The sequence below is a fragment of the Sturnus vulgaris genome, chromosome Z, assembly GCF_052056855.1.
Source record: "Sturnus vulgaris isolate bStuVul1 chromosome Z, bStuVul1.hap1, whole genome shotgun sequence".
NCBI lineage: Eukaryota > Metazoa > Chordata > Aves > Passeriformes > Sturnidae > Sturnus > Sturnus vulgaris.
The window spans coordinates 13,076,391-13,098,232 of record NC_142283.1 but is presented as its reverse complement, the minus strand read 5'-3'; the positions used below and the strand labels follow the sequence as shown (position 1 = coordinate 13,098,232).

The 21,842-nt window shown below is 36.7% G+C and overlaps 1 long non-coding RNA gene across 5 annotated transcripts in view; it reads left to right on the top strand.

Moving 5' to 3' along the window:
* LOC148219683 (uncharacterized) overlaps positions 1 to 21,842 on the top strand; it is a 143,386-nt gene that overhangs the window by 97,877 nt on the left and 23,667 nt on the right. For 2 of the 5 annotated variants that reach the window (XR_015799414.1, XR_015799412.1), the window contains exon 2: positions 12,482 to 12,577. The exons of the other annotated variants lie outside the window; for them this stretch is intronic. This is a non-coding gene — a long non-coding RNA (uncharacterized LOC148219683). The remainder of the gene's footprint in view (positions 1 to 12,481; positions 12,578 to 21,842) is intronic. 5 annotated transcript variants of the gene reach the window in all.

Here is a 21,842-nt window from a genome sequence, read left to right as displayed (position 1 = left end):
ATTAAGGCTTTTTCATGATTGATCCTTTGCATAAGAGCAAGAGCTCCCTACTTTAATTTATAATTAAAATAGATTCTTCTATATTGAATCAGTGATTGCTTAGAAGTAATGCCAAAGCTTACTGATTTTGTCTTCAAGCATTCCCAGGCCCGTTGCTCTTGCTGGAGTAAAGCAAATTCTGAAGTATTTTCTAATTCCTGTGGTCTCTGTAACAGGTATTGTGTCATTCCCTTTTCTGCTTAGCCTCCAGCTTTCTTAATTTCAGTCTGCCTGAACTGTATGAGTGCAAGAAATCCTTTTTGACCTTGGAGATACTTTCACTTCATGTGGAATGCAATTTGCTGCTTTCAATCTCAGGGGTAAATATGTTTTTATGAGTACCTTTTGTAGGCCCTGATTCTCTGTTTGGCATATCATCTAGAAAATGTCATACAAAATGTTTTGAGCTAAATGAGGAGCATCTGCAGCTCTGAAACAAGGGATGGAATGTGTTGGTTATAAAATTAAAACTGGTTACCAATGGTATGCAAATTGAAACTTGTTCATAGCTTGCTTTGAATTTTATTAAAGTGCTTGAGTACTTTTCTGAAGTGTCTTCAAATACATTCAAATACTTTTGCATTTTAAGGACAAGATTATGATGGCTTTATATGGACTTTGGATAGAATGTTAAACCACAGATGACATAAATTATGTAATAAATCAAGGTAAGCTCAATATGGGTCTTAAATTCATAGACACTCTTCAGGAGATTTCCAGGATATTTTTGAGAGCATACAGCATTTTTTTACGTATTTATGAGGGGCAGTATCCTATAGAAAACCTGTAAAAAAATGTAACTCCATTATGTGGTCAACCAGCTATTAACCTGCCATACAGCAATAATATTAATATAGGAACATGTTGAAGAATTATCCTTGCTTGTACAGCTTCTTAAAATTAATCTGAGATGATTCTGACACTTAGGGCCATTATTATACCTTTCCACCTCATCTTTCTAGAAGAATTGATTATTATTATGTAAGTTTAACACTCCTATCCTATATATGATGTATCTCATCTGCTCAAATGTTTTTATATTTTTGATTTCTGTTTTTACTCACAGGAATTTTCTTCTTTTCTTGTCATTAATGTTTTATTTTGAGAAAGCTGTCCCTCTGCTGAATGTTGTGCTTTGAAATATTTCAACAGCTGTTCAGATTTCCAGCAATGCACAGACCCCAGATTCTTATTAATTAAATGATGAGTAGAAAGATGAAATGAATGGAGAAAGAGAAGAAATAGAATTTGAAACAGAGTTCAGGTATAAAAAGAAGCAAGTTTAGAGGAGACTCCCTGATAGACAGAATGTGTGGATGTCTTTACAAATACGTGTGTGTATTTGCATGTGTGTACTATTCCTCCTTTATCTCCTTTAAAAACACTTGTCATTGTGGAAAATTATCCCTTTGTTCAATTTCCCCAGCTACACTGAAGAGAATGGAAGACATTCTCAAAGTATTCAACAAAATGCATGACAAGTCAAGCTGCATTACCCACTGCATGCCTGCTTTGAGTTCATCACTGTTGAAAGGAAAAAAAATTCCTTATCCAATTGTAATTTTATATGAAAGCTAATTGGTTTTACCCTATAAGGAAAAGAAGACTTCAGATGATTTTTTTCCCTGTTGAAAAAAAAATAGACTTAATTATAAATCTGATATTGTCACTCAGCAGAAGATAAAACTAATCTGACTTCTATCACACATGAAAGCAAGCAAGAGAGAAAAAGAGCTGTTTGCTCAGCAGTAGTCCATTTGAGAAGTAAAAATAAGAACTCAGCTTCATTAAAGGTATGTCAAACAGCTACAACAGGAGGCATTTTCAAGCATCCCAAATGGTAGAAAAGGGAGACTCCAAACTGATGTAGGCAGCATTGCCATAGCACAATTAGTACAGTTGAATCAACACTAGAGAAATGTGCCTTCAAGCCTTGGTTGCTCAAAATATTTGAATCATAAGAAAGGTTTCTACCAGGGGCAAAAACATGGCTTATCAAAATTTCAGCTGGACAATGTAAGTGCTACAGTCAGGGCTTTCCATTCATTGTATTTTCAATTTTTGCCACTCTCACAAGATTTCTTTTAATATTAACTTTAACAGAGCTATCCAATGGCAGATCAAAAAATATATAGCTGTGTCCCCACCTCCCACAGTCCACTTTATTTTTGACTCAGATCTGTCAGTGAATGTGAACGTCTTTATTTGTAGATAATTCATGGTCTACTCACCATGACAACACCTGCAGCAGAAATTAATTCTTCTTTTATACTAAATATGCTCATTATTTCAAGATTTTAGTGTAAAAAAAAAAAACCTCAGAGGTTTAAATTGATAAAGATATAAAATTTTGTTGTTTCTTCCACAAAAATGTAAATATTTTGGGCAATAAATTTTTTATTGAAACAATTTTTTTCTAAGCATGAACAGAACAGATCATACCATGCAACAGACTAATCTTTGCTCATCTAGGATACATTAGCGTCTTGCTTTTGTGATTTATGTTGCTTGAAGAGATTGTGCAGAGCAATATTCATTGCTTAAAGGTTGCAAAAGAATGGAAGACAAATCTTAGGGGAAAGTGGCCTGTAGAAATATTTTGAGGACCTATCTCTGTCTGAGCATTTCTGAAGACAAAGGCAAAAAAGTAGTCCCACAAAATATTTTTGAATCTTCAAGCAAAGTTGCCTTTGATAAGATTATTTAGAACTCTTGCAGAGGTGTAAAAATTTTGAAATTTTGAAGGTGGTTGAAATATATGGAGTATATTGAACAAATATTGAAATGTATTGAATATATGTTGAAAATAACTTGTGGATAATGTGTATTTGGGGAATGTGTATTCATTGGAGCATTGAATACATGTTTATGCTGTAAAATTACTTCTCTGTGTGGAAAACCAATGCTTTCCTTAGAGAGACAAATCTATTTTTGTAAAAGATAAGAGGAATTAAACATGAGAAAGACTTTATTAGATCATTATCTTTGTGCCTTTCCAATTAAATTATTTTATAAAGCTATAGACTGAGTTTTCTGAAAGACAGCAATTTTTTTTCCCATGTTAACAGTATTTTTCTCCAAAAAATTAATTTTATATTTGCTATGGAACTTTAAGTAGTAATGTCTTTCTGCAAAATAGTAACTTCCTTTAATCTTTCTAGGTAATGGCAATAATCTCTCACAGAGATAATTTTTTGGCCATGATGCATATACATGCAAAACATGTGGAAGTCTAAAAGTCTTTCTGGTTCTGATTTCTGTGAATCTGATTTTCTGGTGAAATAAACCCAAACATCGATATATAAGCAGAAAGAGGCAATGGTATCTGTGTAGTATTCTAAAAAAAAAATATTTAGTCAAAGTTACTGTACAATTATAAATAGTATAGGAAAACTGTTCCTGCCATTGGTCTTATAGCAAAATGAGTGGTTAGTTAAGGTATGGATAACTGTGGCTAATTTTTTGTGTGTGTGTGTATTTTTCTCTATTTGCTTGTTCAAAATTGCGCTTCTGTTATTCAACATGTAAGCATATAATAAAAAAATAAAACAAAAACCCACCAATGAACTAGTCAACTGAAAAACTTACTAAAAAATCAAACAAAATCAAAACAGAACACTACTACTCAATTGAGGAAGTAAATTCAAATTGGTGTAAAATTATCTCATTGTGTCTGGAGTGCTTTCTACATCCACTTGTGACATTGTCAGTACAGTGTGTTATTGTTATTTCTTCTTTGAGGGCCTGAGTACATTGTTCTTAAAGACATTCAGCAAAATCAGGGTAGGTGCTACAATTTGGGTTGCTTTTGTGATACAGTTCCTAACCTAAGTATTTAACAGGGTGTGTACATTTTTAGGACAGAAAAACTATCTTTTCTCCTTTTTATACTGGTTTTATTGTTGGGGGTTAAAGATTTTTTCTTAAAGGGATTGTATGTTTTATGCTATTTCTCCACCAGAATGTAGTTTAGTGTGTTATTTGTGAAGCATGTAACAATTCAACCTTTTACAGTACCATTAAATCAGGTGTGCATGTAGGCTGGTAGCAGTAGCAGGCAACAAAAGAAGAAAAGATCTTTTGTGTACCATTAAAAAGCTTTGAGAGTTTAACACCTCACACTCTGTTTTAATGATGATATTGAAAATTGTTTCTAGGAGAAAAAATATAAGATTTTAATAACATTTCCCTCCCTTCCCCCTCCCCCTTCCCCAACACAGTTAGACTTCAGAGTTTTGGTTGCATGGAGAGCTGTGCTGCGTGTGCTGCTTGGACACCAGAAGGATTGCAACCCTATTAACACTGTTTTGTGCCCAGGATACCAAATCCTTTTGAAATATTTTATGTACCTCTTCTATTTTAATTAGCACATCTGAGATTAGCTAAGAGATCTCCGGTGGCTTCAGCACATCATTTATGCATCTTGTAGTACATTTCAGCTAACAGATTTCAGGTTCTTTAAACAAGAAATCGTTGCCTGTGACATAGCCTAGGATAAAGCTGAGATCTAACTCTGGTATCTGCAGACCTTGTATCATCATTCACATCTGAGGAAAGTTCATGTTGCCATTCCAACATCCTGATGTACAATTTCACCAAATATGTGCGTCTGCAGATGACACCAAGCTGAGTGGTGCAGTTGACACTCCTGAAGGACAGGATGCCATCCAGAGGGACCTGGAGAAGCTCGAGAAGTGGCCCCTGGGAATCTCCTGAGGTTTAACAAGGCCAGGTGCTGGTGCTGCCCCTGGGTCAGGGCAAGCCCTGGTGCCAGCCCAGGCTGGGGATGAACAGATGGAGAGCAGCCCTGCCCAGAAGGGCTTGGGGGTGCTGGGGGTGAGAGCTGGACATGAGCCAGCCATGGGCACTCCCAGCCCAGACAGCCAAGAGTGTCCTGGGCTGCATCCAGAGCCCCGTGGGCAGCAGGGCAGGGAGGGGATTCTGCCCCTCTGCCCCACTCTGGTGAGAGCCCACCTGCAGAGCTGCCTCCAGCCCTGGGGCCCCAGCACAGGAAGGACATGGAGCTGCTGGAGAGAGCCCAGAGGAGGGACACCAAGGTGATCACAGGGAGAGAACACTTCTCATAGGAGGAAAGGCTCAGAGAACTGGGATTGTTCTGCCTGGAGAAGAGAAGGCTCTGAGGTGACCAAATTGTAGCCATCCAGTTCCTGAAAGAGGATTTTTTTACAATAATCCTGGAGAGGGATTTTTTACAATAGGATGTAGGGATAGGACAAGGGGAAAGGCTTCAAATTGGCAGGGAGTAGATTTGGATCAGATATTAGGAGGAAATTCTTTTCTGTGAGGGTGGTGAGACCCTGGCACAGGTTGCCCAGAAAAGCTGTGGCTGCCCCATTGAACAGTGTGGAAGTGTTCAATGCCAAGCTGGATGGATCTCTAAGCAACCTGGTGTTCCTGCCCACAGCAGGGATGTTGGAACTGAATTTTTCCCCTTCCCAAAGGTCCCTTCCAATCCAGGCCATTCTATGGTTCTGTGACTGACACTAAGAGAGCATGAAGGGAGCCAGCCCCAAGTCCTCTCCTAGTACATATCAATTTATGTTGTCTCTTCTGACATTAGCAACATTATTCTAGCTCTATGCTGTTAAAATAAAAAGTAGTCTCTCAAACCCCATAGAAAGACAAAAATTCTTGTCAAAATTAATTTTGAGGTAGTGCATAATTACTGTTTGCTAAGGCCTGAGTAATCCCATAGTTTAATTTCTCTCCTTATGCTATGTGATCTAGACAATTGCATAATCCATATCAGGATTTAACACTTCGTTTGACAGAGAAGATTTTGCAAATGGAATTACTTTGGAACCAAATATTTTCCTTCTAGAGTTGAAATGAAGGAGATAAACAAATGCTGACTGCTTTCTCTCATCCAAAATAAACCTAGAGTTCTCATAGAGTAAACAAAATCTAATTTGAAGCTTATTTCTTTGCTTTATGTTGAAACATAATATGTTGGCTGTATGGCCTGAGTAATGTTATTTTGTGCTATTAAAGTGATGTTATTATAGTCAGCTATTCAGCTATAGAGACGTTTCTCCTGCCATTATGTTTGGGTTTAGCCCTTCTGACCTTTATAGGCTCTATAACAGAGAGAGAAAGCTCGAGACACATATCTTATTTTGTCAAACAATATATAAAGATGAGCTGCAAAGAGCCATGGTTTCATAGCATAAATCTCTTTTGCCTCAGTCAGGTTGGAAATGCTCAATAATTCACAGTAACAACCTTTAATTTACTGTTTTCCCTGGATACCACTGAGGACTGGTAGGAGGGAAAAAGCTCATTACAAAGGGCATCTTTTCTCTATTGGAGAACAAAGATGAGAGTCAAAATGCCAAGGATTGGTTATAACTTCTCCATTGCTTATCTCTTGAAAACTGAGCTTAAATCTCTTTGTAAATTATTGTTTAAGGATATGATAGCATTTCCTTTAATTTTGTAGTAGGCAGAAAACGAAATTGGAGACATGGCTAAATTAATTTAGACTTCTACTGCTTGTTTTAGTATCAGTAAGCTCTGAGGGTATATTTTTTCCCCGCCAAGATGAAATGTCTCATTTTGCTCAGGTTCTGAGGTCCCTCTATAAGCCAAAAAATTTTGCAGTATAAAAGATAATTTGCAAGGCCTTGACACAAGTCTTGGGAAATTTGTTTGTTCTCTTTGTACACTGGAAGAGTTGCTTATATTTCTCAGGTGGAAAGAAGGAAGGGAAAGTGCAAAAATGTCAAATATGGGGTAAATGACAGGAATGGAAACTGCTCTGTCTTTTCTGTCAAGCAAGAATATTATTTATTTTACATTTACTTCCTCTCCTGCTATGGTAAGTTTCTTGCTTTTGGTGCCATCAGGTGCATTTGACATAATTTAGTAGATGGAGACATGGTTTCCAGTGACAAAACCCAGTGTTTTTCAATGCTTCTAGGCAATGAATAACTGCAGTGTTTAGGGATACTCCAGTTACTGCAGGTTCCATGGGCTCTATTGAGAAAATACACACAGCCACAACAGAGAAATTTGCACAATACAAAGAAAGACAGCAGCAGCAGAAAGCACACTGCTTCAGACCATGGCTTCTGATTTCTCAGAGGCTCATTCACACTGTTCACTTCCTTGAATAGAAAGTCATGTCTCAGTTCTTAAGAAGAAAGGCTCTTCCTAAACAAAAGCTTAGCATGATGTTTCATGGACATTCTGGGAGTTCCCATAGTGTTTCATGTAATAAAAACTTGAAGAAAAGCATCAAATGGTGTATTTATAGTCCCTAAGTCGTCTGAAAGGACATTAGAACTGGACTGGAGTGCACAGAATAGACAGAGGTGAAACATCAAGCAATATTCTAGACAGTCTTGCTATAATCTCCCTTTTTCATGTAAGAAGTGTAACCTCAAATCATCATATTTTTTCTGTTGTCAAAAGAGTTTCCTTTTTAATAAAAACTATAGAGACAATTCACAGAACACTTCAGTATGGAAAGTCATCAGAAAATTAATCTTAAGATCTGAAATAGAAACATTTGAAATTTCTCTCCTTTAAGTTAGTAAGATATAAGGTTTTCACTAGTACTGTACATACATTCTTCACTGTTGGAATTAATGAAACTTTTGTTTTTTAAATTTTTGGTGATATTTTGTTTTCATAGCAGACAGTTCCATTCCATGTTTTTAATATATGTAATCAGTTTTATTTGGATAACATTTAAATTCACTTCATCTGGATAATATTTAATTTTAATATTCTGACTTTCATTTTCAATTTCTGACAATAGTTTTCAATTATTGCTTATGTTGGAAGGAGTTGTTGAATACCCAGTCTGCTTCTTAGTTCTCTGGCCTTTGTGAAAATCTTATTAATATGGCATTGTTACAACATTTAACAATGTTGTCATTACAATTGTCTCTAGTTATATTGGCAGGAGATTTAAGTCCAATTTCACTTTGATATTTCAAAGATTCAGATGGTAACTTGCTTTGTCTATACTTAAATAAAACAGAAGTTTGTGTGAACAATAGTTTTAGGTTGTCCACGTTTTAATTGACAAATGGGTACTGAGCCAATGTTTTCAAAATTAGAGTGCTTATACTTTTTCATAACTGGAAAGTGCAAGGTATTTAATTATTAAACCATATTAATTCTTGTTTTTGCTGTTATGATTATTGTTGTTGTTGATGCTTCTTGTTGTTTCTTGTGAAGATTCCTGCACAATGAGTGAAATTACTGTTCCACCACTGTTTACCTGGCCTTGAATCTTCACTCTGAGAGGAAGTCCAGTGACATGAGTGATATGATGTCCTGGCCTCATGGAAATATTTCCCAACTTCCTAAGTTCTTTTTTCCAATTGATTCAAATATTTAGGACCAGATGCTGCATCACACAAACTCATCTTTCTTCTTCATAGGACTTGGAAGCAATAGCACATAATGTTGGGTTGTGCTAGGAAAAGCTGCTGCCTGCAACCATCATAGAATCACTGAATCATTAGTTGGAAAAGACCCTTATGACCATTGAGTAGATGTTAAACCAGTACTTCCAAATCTATAACTAAATCATGACCCCAAGCACCACATCTAGGGGTCTTGTAAATAAGCCCAGGGCCAGTGACTCAGCCATGTCCTGGACAGCCTGATCCCAAGCTTGACAACCATTTCAGTGAAGAAATCTTTCCTAATATGCAATCTAAACCTTCCTTATCTTGCAGGCAGGTTTAATAAACACCCTTCCTGCTGCTGTCACCGGCAGAGGGATTCAGAGGGGGTACTCCTGCCATGTTTCTATCCCGAGGAAGGGTAGGGAGTCTGCCTAAATGATACACTAGCTCTCTGAGCTGCCTGTGTATTTTATACTCACAGTGCTACAACATAAAGTTTCTTGCTTGCTCTTGAAGTGTGTTACTGTTTTTGGACATGCTTTTGCATCGAGGGCAATGTTATCTGAGCAGATATTTGAGCACAGGTTTTCATTTTCCCACTTCATATATGTTGGTAGGCAATTATAGAGGATTGGCAGAAACAGGGGAGAGGGTTGTTTTGAAGCATTGTGGTGGAGGGAAGATTTGCATTTGTGTGTCAAATGTCATCTTTAAGCAGGTTAGCATGAGCGTACTGGGCTGCATTAGCACAATGCCACAGTGTTATCCTGCATTGTATCACGTGGAAACTTTTTATGATAATATATATATGTCAGTGGATAAAGTTAGAGCTGCCATTAGTAACAACTTGGGATTGCCTGGATTTGAATATTTTTTTTTGTATCATGCAGTTTGTTATGCCTCCTATATTAATAAATTAATATATAATATTAAGAGTAATACATAAAATTTTATTATCACTAACGTAAGACTATGTTGCTTTACTTTAAAAAGTAAAATTCTATTGCTACATTTTAAAATCTTAGTAAGTGTAGCTATACCAAAACCTGGCATTTCTTAGTGAGAAAGCATCATATGAATTAATGTCAGTCTTTGTTTACTTCTGTTATTAAAAAGTCCTTCCGTTTGTTTTAGTAATAGGGACCAAGAACTGTAGAAACTCCAGATGCTATTACTTTTCATTAAAATCTGTATATATAAGTAGAGAATACTGATAAACTAAAGAAGCCTTGTAAGTACCATTTTTAAAGCTTGGAGAGACGCCTAAGCAGGAAAAGACAAAGTCAAAACCCGGTCAGTATCCTAAAGTTTGTCTCATGTGCTGTAAGGTCCTGGGATTCTGTCAGAAGAACAAACTCCTGTTGAGTCTGGTGGCATGGCAGGCACACATCTGTGTCAGTCAGAAATCCTTTTTCTGCTGCTGCTCACTGCTTGTGGGTTTGATGCAGGCAGATGTTTCTAAAGTGTGCAGGCATATTTTAGATAAATAATATCTAAATAAATTTAGATTTAATGAACAGGTAAGTCAGAATCTCTGCCACCACAAGTCCAACACTTGTATGAAATAAATTGGTGGCCTCATGATGTGCCAGCCCTGAGCAGTGATGCTGAGCCCCAAGCAGACCTAAATAGGATTGATTTAGGACTGATGCCCTTTTTTTTTTACAGTGCATTACAAAGATCTCTCTATGTTAGGCTCCATTGCATTCTAAGAATATGCCTTGAGTGCTTGCACTCATGCAAGTTCACTGTTGCTACTCTGAGTAAGCTCAGGAAGAAACTTGCAGAGAACGAGAGCACCCCCATCATCCACTGTAAAGTGGATTAACTCTACCCCAACAAAAACCAGCACAAAGTCTGGAAGTCTGAATTAAAACATGAAAAATCTGGAAATATTACCAGCCCTCTTCTTAGGAACATCCAGAACATTAAGTACATAGGGATGAAGGATTTCATCAGAGCATCAGAAGACACAGTTGAAATTATTGAATTAATTAATGGTTACATAAAACTGACTTGTATATTACAGCCTGGATTTTTTGTTGTCCCTTTGGATTAATTTAATTGTCATTCCATTATTAAGCAAAGTTTGCAAAGATCTGTCTTTCATATATTTTTTTATTTCTGTGGATGGCGAATGAAGACTTCTGAGAAGTGAGTCTGTGTTTTAAAAAAACAGATTTTGATGTTATAAGTGTAGCTTAAATGCAATATAACTGATTTCTTTATGTTAAAGGGGAATTACATAACTGTGCAAGCAAATATTTTTAAATAACTGAGGACATTTACACCATACCAAGTGTATGTGTACAGTCATTGAGATTTTGGATAGGGAGGCTTCAAGTTAATTATTTTTATATGAACAATATAGTCCTTTTCTAATAAAAAACACAGTTAGGTTGAAACTTACATTATTAATGAAACTGAGATAGTTAAAAGAAATGCCCATTCAAACTTGACATTAGATATAAAAATCACTGCATTATTTGAAAGTCTAATGTTATCCTCTATAGGTTTTGTGTATGTATGAATGCTAATGGTAACTTATAGTTAACAAGATAGCACTGAGTGTCTCATAAATATGCCAGCTCATTTAATTGTTGTTTTAAACCATTGCTGTCCAAAATCCCTAGTACATTTTAAAATTTTATTTCTGTGATGAAAGCCATAAAAAAGACAAGCACAAAAAACCCCACCCCAGCTACAAGTACCTTAATGCCACTTTTACCTCTGGTGTAAATTTCTTTCATGTTGAAAATAAGATATTATGAGTTATCAGTAGTCTGAACTCATCAGAGATTAACCATGGTTTTTGTCATATTTGTTGTCTGTTCATCGTTCTTAGAAAAATAGATGTAGGAAATGTTTGCTTGTTATAAAATTCACACAGACCAAGGTCAGGCAAAATTTGAAACGTGTTTTGTTATGCCTCAAACTTCCTTCTTGTCTCTTGCTACCCATAGTGAGATGTAGTGTGTTTGAAAATACATGGTTAGAATTTCAGATATTGCTGCAAGCTTCCCAAAATCCTCTAGTGCATTAAAAATAGGAATGCATTTTGAAGTGTTTTGTTGCCGGGTGCAATTGAAATATCTGAACTGATTTGTTGTAAGCAGAGATATGTGTAACCTACTGCTAAGGTTTTGAAGGGTGTGAACCTTTGCAGGACTGATGACAATGATGAAGAGCACACTAAAAGTTCAGCCCTTACAACAGCAGTGTCAGCAGAATTCCACATATTCTCAAAACCAACAGAGAATTTCATTGCTAGCATCTAATTAATGCTCTCTTTCATCAGCTATTTGCCACTGGTCACAAAGATCTTGAATCTAAAAACCATTCTAGTCATCTGTATTTGTCTTTTTTTTTTTTCCCCAGCCTCTATGGCCTGCCTAACTACTCAAGTGGTGGGGCTTTTCCCCAAGGTTAAAACCTCTGTTGCAACTAAGTTCTGTAAAGATAAATTTCAGCTGTAGAGCCAAATATCCAAATCTTTGTAGACGCATTCCACACAAATATTTATTGATGTTTGAAGTTGCAAAGGGTGGGAGATGGAAACCCCCCTTGCTGTCTGCAATTGCTGGTGCCACTTCGAGATGGGATGGATCCAAAACAGATTCCAAAACAGGAACTCAAAACTAAGAGTCACTGCAGTGAAAGCCAAGCAGCTGTTTGCAGGGTTGGTTATGACCCTGAATTGTAGCCATGAATGATGACAAAACTGTTTTCTTTGTGCAAACCCTAGGACAAACAGAAATGTTGGAATAGAAAAATAACTTTTGATATGGAAATAGTTTTTTGTATCAATTGATAAGTCCCATGCAATTTTTGCAGAGAGGGTAATAGTGCCAAAAGAAGGTGTGCTTTGGCAAAAATGAAGTTAATCACTATGTTTAGAGAAAACCACTACATTCAATGAAACATCTGAAAAGTTAATCCTTTTATTAGGTTTATAAACTATGGTTTATTGTAATGATGTTTTCCACAGGATGACCATCCTTCAGACACTCATAGTTTGCTTTTAAATTTCATGTATTGTTTTCTGCTATATTTTTCAGAAAGGATTGACAGCAAGGTTTCTCTTCTTGGCCTCTGGCTATTGGGACCTGACATTCTTCAGAGGCATTTTCTCTATTGCTGGAAGATCAAGCCTGGTAATAATGAATGGATCTTGTTATTTAGAAAGTAAGACAGCATTCTCTGAGGGGAAGAAATGAAGAGTATATAATCTAGGAGAGGAACCTTGGCAATTGGCTATGACTAATGTGTCATTTAAATATGAAAACTAAGTAGGAGAAGTCTGAACTACATGCAGAATGATAATCCCAGCAGCTCACTCTGTTCTGTCTGTTTTCTTTCTTTAAGCAAGCTGGCGGACTGATATGGGTAAGGAAAGAGAAATTCAGCCCAGATATCTTTTTCTGTATTTCCCCAGGGAAGAACTGAAATTATATTCTTTGATACAGAGACAAAAACTCCAATGCTGTATTCAAATTCATCCCGTGTTGGTGTGCAAGTATGTGAGTTTCAGTTTAGTGCCTCAGATAATTCATTCCCATCTGGAGGAACTGATCCTAAAAAAGTGTACTGCTGGCTAACTTCACCTGGGAAGCACTCACCAGAGGCAGTTTTTAGAACCTGTAATTCTCTGCAAAATGTATTGAATGAATGCATCAGTTTGTTTCACTGTTAAGCAGAGACTATTTCCTGGAATCTGTGCTTTTAAATTACCACATCCTCTCTTTAGGCACTTCAAAATTTCTGGCCAGCAAGTATGGTTTGTAGTAATCAAAACTAATATGAAACTGTACTGAGTGTTGGTATTCATTATGACTGCATTAGGTGGTTAAATATTTGAAAAAAAGGCTAAAATTAATGTGAGGTAGATAGCATCCTTCCTGTTTTGCTCTTGTGTTCAATAATATTGTTCTTTAAACATAGGCATATGATGAAACAGCTGCCGGTTTTTTTCAGATTCTTGCGTCATGAGAAATCAAGCTAGAGAAAACTAACTGTATAGGGAATATTCAGCAGAGAGCAAGACAGTGCTGGGGAGGAGAGAGAGTTTCTGTGATTTAATTTGGGAAGGCGGTGCTCCTGCTAAAAAAAAATATAACTTTTACAAAACTAGAATGTGTAAGGTTTTAGCAAAATAATCTTTTCAAGCTTACCAACTAGTAGGAAGGAAAATGACCAGAAAGTCGATGGTATTTAGCACTCCCTTTAGAGGGGCAGTGTGCATCCAGTATATCAACACACGATGTAATACCCTGATAGCTGCTAGGACCTGGACTCCCAAGTCCTGGCACTGCAGTTCATGGCAGCTGTGACCAGGTTTGTTTTCTTCTACGGGATTTGACATTCTCAGGAAGCCTCCACTTCTCCCCTGCTGTACACATTACCTATGGCCACTGCAGAACTCAAATTATGTGTCTAAAGGCAGCACTTCCATTCCAATCAAATTTTCTTGGACTTCACTTTGTCAGTCGTATTCTGCTGTTGGTGGGGAAATGAAAATTCAGCCATTGACTTTAAGTGCCTGCTCCCTCTTATAGTAGGAAATGCATAAAATAAAAGACCATTTCAAAAAACCTATCTTTTGACAGTTTTTTTCAGATCACCCCATTCTTGTCTCGTTCTTATCTCTTGCTGTTTGGGTTTTTTAATAAAGTATGCACTCTCTGCCTAAAAGTAAATTAAATATTTTATGGGTTTTTTTTAAACAACTCCCAACTTTTATTTAAACTGTCCCTTGCAGTTTCTTGAAAATCATCTCTGTTTAGACAGGCGGCAAGGTGTGCATAGTGTGAGTAATTAAGGTGATGGTACTTAATTTTTCTCGTTTGCTCCAGTATGTTTAAAAGCTTTAGCTGCATAAATCCAAATTGCTAAGTTGAAATAAAACATTATGAATGGCATGACTTTGTGCTGGGTTTTGAAGAAAAATATGTTCCCTTTGTGTGTGTGTGTTTTCATTTTCCAAATTTCAGAATTATATTAGAATTCCTGACTCCTACTTATTTCTGTCAGGTGTCTTTCTCTTTGTTCCTTTCAGTATAAGTTAGGTATTTGTTGCTTCTCACTCCCAGCATTTCTGTCTTTAAGTTCACATATTTTAGTTTTAGTTTATCTTCGTACTGTAGGTGAGACAAACTAGAGGAGATAAAGAAAACAGATGTAATATAGTTCACATGGTTTAGGTTTTCAGGTTTTTTAATTAGAAACATCTTCTGCTTGATTTGCTTTAACAATTACTCCCTATCTCTAATGATGGACATCTCTATTGGCCAAATCTGCCCTCACACTCCTCAGAATTCATCTGAAGTACTATTGTAATACTGGTAGTCAGAACACTACTTATAATTTATAATGCTTAAGTAACTGAATGTAGTCATTATATATTCTCTACCCGTGAGTTGTTATTTAGTGGCAATTGTTGTAATACTTCAGGAGAAATACAATGTGTTCATTCTTAGATTAATTTATTTTCTTAGATTTATGACCATTGCAGTTTTCTCTTATCTCTTCTACTTCCTGGAATATTGACTCTGCTCACACTATACCCAGGTACATCATTCTTGGACCCTGCCAGCCTTCTTGCTTGAGGTGAGAAAGTAAGATCTGATTGGAGATACACACTTGATGATAAAAAATGAACTCCTGTCTCTTGATTTCTTTATAAGATGCAGTCACCAAGTGAAAGAGCCAGTGTAATAACAAGGGCATTGAATTTTCTTGTAGCAGAAGTTACACGTTTTGGTGTAATATATAACGAAGTTTCTTAGAAAAATGCTTAAATCTGTCTTCATCTTTAGTCACTGTGTTCATGAATGGAATGTTTAGGCTTATTTCAAAAGGTAACTATTAAGATGATCTCTCTCTGTCACAATATTTCTGTCATGCACGCTTCAGCAAGATAATGAAACTTTAGGTATTGGAGCAATTCCTTCATTGTTCATACATGCATTCTAACATCTCACATTCCAATACTAGTACAGTCTTTCAGTCTGGAAAATACAGCTTTTTTATTGGTAGCCTTCCTAAATATGTGAAAGGTGGGATGGTAGCAATACATCATGCACAAGTTGAAATAAGCTGCTCTGTGGATGGTGAGGGAAACATGAGATTTTGATTACATGTACACAAAAGCCATAACTGAAGTGTTACATTCTTATGCATGCAGTGTAAGTTAAAAATGTTGTGTGTTTGTTCTACATATAATTAAAATTCTTAGATGTTTGTCTATAAGTTTATACATACATACCTCTTAGTAGGTAAATGTAAAAATGAAATGTCATGGGGAAAATAATGATTTAATGCCTCAGGCGTGTATTTCAGACTCATGCACCTACCACCAAGCCATGGGGTGTTGTAAGAGCCAGGGCCTTGTGTACTGAAATTTCCTTCCAACTTCATGCACCCCGGTACTATAAAGTGACCTTAAATACTTATTTTGCCTTTTATTATAACTGTAGTACGTAACTGATTTTTTTTATTAGGGTAAATCCAATAGCTAATATTTCTGGGAGTAAGATTTTCCATTGTCTTCTCTGCATAGCCTGGCTTTGCCCTTGGAAAGTTTAATTCAGTTATTCCAGAAAAATCTTTGCAACTGGAAAAGTTCTTCATTAGCTTTGATTCCTCCAGACTGATCCCAGTGCACCTTCTGGGTCACCTCAGGATGAGCTCTGCTGTTTGCACTTCAGGGTCTTGTTTGCCACCTGCAGTATTAGAGACTGAAGACAGTGTACACAGTCATCTCCTTTGCTTGCTGTTTTGTAAAAGCCTGCCACAGATAAGCTGAAACGCTGTTTAGATAAGTGTGAAAGAATTTTAAAACCTCTCTGGTAGAGGTAATTCAGATTTTATCAGTGGCTGTGGTTATCAGGCAAAGCTGCTTCCCACCTCATCACTGACTGCAGAGTCCTGCTTTCCTGATGTACGATTTCATCACTAGACTAATTATCTATATTGTTGATGAGCATTAGGGAGATAGAAATAGTTACTACTGAACTAAGGGGTTTTTCTACACATGGGAGATAGTGTCTATCAATATTTAATTTACATATATGTAGTCTCAACTTTGAAAGCACCTCAAATTTAGAATAACTTTTTAGTATTAATTTTCGTTAGCTAGAAAACATATTAAATATACATATTTCTGTGGATTAGGAATATACCTCTGTATGCATAACTACCAAAACTAATATAAATGTGAGTTCATGTCTTTGGCTGCTTTTCCCCTGATTTTCTTTAATTCTGGGCTTCTGGTCCATATCTTCTCTACATATTCACATACACAAACATAGAAAAATGCCTTAAATTCCCAGTTCTTAGTCTCTTTTTACAGTTCAGCTGGCTTTGAAGCTGACCAGCATGAACTTTCCAATAGTGTAGACCACCCCATTAACAATTATATCGAAATTTCAAAAAATAAATTTCCATTCTTCTCTAGGTATCTAATATTTAGAACACAGCGCTTCATGCAAGTGAGGGCTGAAAGTTACACAGTTGGTCTTGTGCCTGAAAGATATCCCCAGAGGTTTGCTAAGATGTTTACTATCTTGTAATAAAAATTTTACATGCATAGTATATTTCTGTATGTCTCAATCAAACAAGAGCTTTCAGTGTGATTTGTGCCTTGTCCAAATAAAATGAGATTCCATCAGGTTTCATGGCTGGATGGAGTTCTTAGGCTCTGATGAAGCTAGAGTTGTGATTTTTGCACTGGATCATTTCACTTTTGGGGTGTAAAATGTCAATAAAATAAAGATGTATACAAACAGGCTGAAGACTGTGCTCCCTCCTATGAGTGATTGTGTGGCCAAGGCAGCATGGATGTGTTTGCCATGTTTGGGACCCATGTTAGGGGGTACAGCATTGTTTTGCTCCTCTGTGATCTACTGAGCTGTTCTGGTGTGTATTCTGTCTAGTACCACGGGGTTTGGTTACTTCAGAGAAGAATTTGGACTGTAGGGCACTCAATATTATGAAACTTGTAAGTTTGCCTTCTTCCTCAGTCTTTAGGATCTTTTATACCTCAGTGGAGGTATGATGCTTCATGGATTTTTTGATTGAGAGGGGAAGTTGTTTTTCTGACCACATGTCAATTAACAGGACTTGAAAACCTTCATTACTATTTTTTCCTAATGTTGATGAGCACACTCTATCTTCCCCCAAATCCTTTCAGTATTTATGGTTGGTATGGAAAAGTCACAGCCCATGGCTGGAGGTTCCTTAGGTGTGGGCAGAGGAAAGAGCTGTCCAGCTGCAGAGTGGGGATGGACACACTCTACAGAAAGCTGCTTGCAGCAGCAATGGTTCAATTCAGGTCTCTTTCAGACTGAAAAGGGAAAAGATTTGTGAGTAAATGTTTTAACCACCCAGTACAGCCACCTACCATAGCCATACTGAGGTCAATAGTCTCAGCTTCAGAGAATGAGAAAGGAAGATTTTGAGCACAATGAATGAATTAAGCTGGTTGTTAAATGTTTTGTTTTCATGTTGCTGGGGCTGACTGGATGGCATTCAAAACCTTTATCTTGGAAAAATGACTTATTTGACTGGATGGATTTCCATTTATTTATTTTAGTAGTATCTTATGCATCATTTCTAAACTTAACTAAAAGTGGACTCAGCAATTGTCTTAGCTCTTTTGTGCTGCCCATCCTTACCAATGAAGGCATTAATTAAGATTCTGATCCCTTTTATTGCAAATATAAATAAAATCTGACAAAATTTGAAGTATTTTAGTGCTGGAAGCTGACAGAATGGGGTAAAAATTAATTTTATGCATGAAAAATCTCATTAAGCAGATCCACAGAACTGAAGTAATTGGCATCAGAGCCCATGGTTAATGTTGCTCGTCATTTTGTCACCACGGCCACTCAGCCCAGTCTCTTCATCCTGCTTGTGTGACACAGGTTCTCCTTTGCAGGATCTGTGTTAGACTACCTAGACAGCACAAAAGTCAGAGGGATCTCAGGGGGAAACGCCCATCTTTTCTCATATGTGATCAGAAAGTTAACACAGATCAGCTGAAACAGCGTAGTGTTCTGAACCATTTTTCCCTCTGATATGTAGCAGTGACCCATAGAAGCAACACAAGTCAAACAAAAGGTCATTCAGGACTCATAAAATCCATTAACTAAAGTGCACAGAGCATTGCTTATAATTAAATTGTATTTCACAAAATAAATAAACACACGATCCTTCAAGATGCAATTGCAAGGCTTTGGCTCCTCAGAACACTCCACTTTCTAATTTTAACAGCAGGAAATATCCTCCAGGTATGAAGGGGAGATAATCAAATGAAGTGGGAGATTTGAAAAGGCTAGAAGAAGCACTCGCTAATTCCCCTACAGTGGAGAAGCCTTTATAGCTTTGTAGAAATACAAATATTGCTACTTTTTCTTTTGAGCCAGAGACCAGTAATTTTGATTAATAGCTGACTGGCACTAAGGATATCTAACCAGTGCATCTTCTGTGTTTGCCTCTGATAATTTTAACATCAGCAAACTCTTCAGAATTACCCTTTTTTAAAAAAAAAGACAAGTAAATGATATCTTATTGTGAGGAGGGATTTCATCTCCTGCTTGATCTATATTATAAAATTCTATCAATTTTTTTTATATGATATGCCAACTACGATTAATATTTTATCAAGGAATAGTTGTGTCCCCTGTAATCATTTAAATAAATATGTATCTGACTAGTTCAGTAATAAGAATCTTCAATTTTTAATGAAGTAGAAGTTAGTAATACAAATAAATAGACCTAAATTGTCATCATAAGAATTTAATGATTCTTTTTTTGATAATAAGTAGAAATTGTATTCACATGTGCACAATGAAGGATGCCACATTACAGTTTCAGAAAGGCAGAAAACCATCTCACTCACGGCTCTGACTGTAAAGCAAGAACAATATAGTTTGGAAGAACTCTGAAAATATTGCCTCCACCTGTTGTCTCCACCTGCAGGGTCAAACATCTGGGATGCTTGTGCAGATGTTCCTGAAGCACTGTAGTTAACAGGATGGTGTTTTAATACAAAGTGGTGCTTCATCCTAAAGAGATGTGGTGCAGAATCTCTCCAGATGCTCAGCTGAGTTATTAGTGGCTCAGCAGTCACAGTTTAGTGGTTAAGACAGGTGACTCTCTTGCAACAGCTCAGAAATCCTCGGTTATCTCTAGGTATGAAAAAATAATTAGAATAGCGATAGACTGAAGTCCTTTCACAATATCTCTTTATCCAGATTAGGATACCCTTCGGATTTCATTATCTCCTTCTTCTTAATGATAATCCCTTTTTAAATCGTGCAGTTCCCTTATTGCTTGGGCCATGTGCTAATCCTGCTGCTGGGTTTGCCCTTTGTTTTGTGTAAGGCTAGAAGAGATAATCTCCTGGCTATTAACACCTCATTTGGGTCTGTCGGGGAAACCATCTAACTAGCTATTATCCTTAGACCTCACTAGGGAATTAGCTATTTATGTATCAGTGAAGAGATTTTGTTACGTAGTAAAATCTAAAAATCCACTGATATGGGGTGCAGTCTGTTCTTGAAAATAATTTTCTGACAATACGGGCAAAAGACAAATATGAAAATGCTACTCGTGCACTTTTGGGCATTCATATTGTATGTTATTTGCTATTTTGGCACCTCAGTAAGGTAATTCCTCTACTCCATTCAAATAACCACATCAGATGAGGAAAGTATGCCACTAATTTAATCCTTAATTAAGGAGTATTAAGCTGAGTTTGTTGTATTTTATCACATGATTTGACCCAGAAATTGCACATTTATCAGTTAGTGCAAAGTGATTGGCCAGCTGTAAGACTGATTTAAAATTTGCCTACAAAAGAGTTTCAGAATGAATTTTCATTCTCTGTGTATGGCTATTTTTGCTTGAAAATGACTAATATAACATACACTGTAATTAAGGGAAAGAGTGTTAGACATTGACTCTGCATTCTGCAAAATGCGTTATTAAAATATTCTAAAGGTTCAAAGGCTTTTTCCAGATGCAATTCATAGGACTTTTTCTACATGGTCAAGCTACAAAGCTGGGGAAAAATGCAGTAGGCAGACATTATGAATTAATCCATTACATCTATTATTTTCCCCCATTTTTCATATATTCGGTTTTAAAGGTTTGACAGAAAGGAAGTAAGTGTATGAACCTGACAAAATACATTTTTTTATTATTATTATTATTATTATTTGTAATCTAAAGCCATAATGATCATTTAACCAGAGCCTGCTCAGGATAAAATGCTCATTAAAAGCTCCAGGTATGAAAACTCTCCTGTGTGAGACTGAATCCTGCTGAGAAAAACCTAGTGTAACTCCTAATAGTTCTGCTGTGCTGTCAGACACTTCTCTTTTACTCAACCTGCTCCATGGCCTCTTGCAGTCCCCGGGGACCCCAATTTGTGTTCCATCTCTGAAGCTGTGATTGTCACACTTGCAGCAAGTGCAGTCACAGAATGTGTGACTGCAGTAATTGCTTAAGGCAGCCCAGAGTGTATATTCTCTCGTCAGCAGACACTACCAGCCTAGCATTTAAGCAGCAGCAAAAAGCTATATCTTAATCTTTTCTTTGCCTAGTCACCATAATTTTATTAATTAACATGTGCAGCAGACTCCACCAGCTGTTGCTGGAGTTTGACATCACAGTTATTTCCCCACTGGAAAAATATGACTGCAAAAGTTTCTCTGGCTTGGTTTCATCCTGTTGTAAATACAGTTCTTAAGTATTTCTGGTAGTAAACTTTGCATCCAAATACCCCTATGTTCTAGGAGGTAGAAACAGCAAGAATTTCAAGATACTATCTTCATGAGATGTAGTGGGAGTGGAAGCTTAAAGGAACATTCTTTCCAAATTTTTTCTCTTTCACTGTAGTGCATTGTGTGGGCGACATCTGTTTAATTCAGCTTACAGCCACTGGTCCTGCCCTTTTCAGACCTGGGAACTCATCACATAGAAAGGTAAAAGAAACTTATATCAAATCTGAGCGAGGGTAAAAGAGGAGAAATATTAATTTGGTTACTTGGGTCGTCATCTGACCACAGGAGGGCAGGATTTAGGAGAAAACTTTGTGGTGTCTTGAGATCAGAGAAGATGAAATGAGAAAATATTCTGATGCTACACTGAAATTCAAATATTATTTTGACTGAAATATTGCAAAATATTGCAATATGAACATTTTCATATGCCCAAAGCATGTCTGCCTGTCAGTCTAAATTAAACTGTGACATTCAACACCCCAACATTAGAGAACACTCAGAAGTAGAATAATACTTCATTTGACAGCATGCTACACGGATTACTGTAGTTATCAGGGCTGTATGTCCCAAGACTGATCTTCTTGTTCCTGCCATTTCAAGGTAAAGGAAATGATGCAAGAATTCTTGTTTT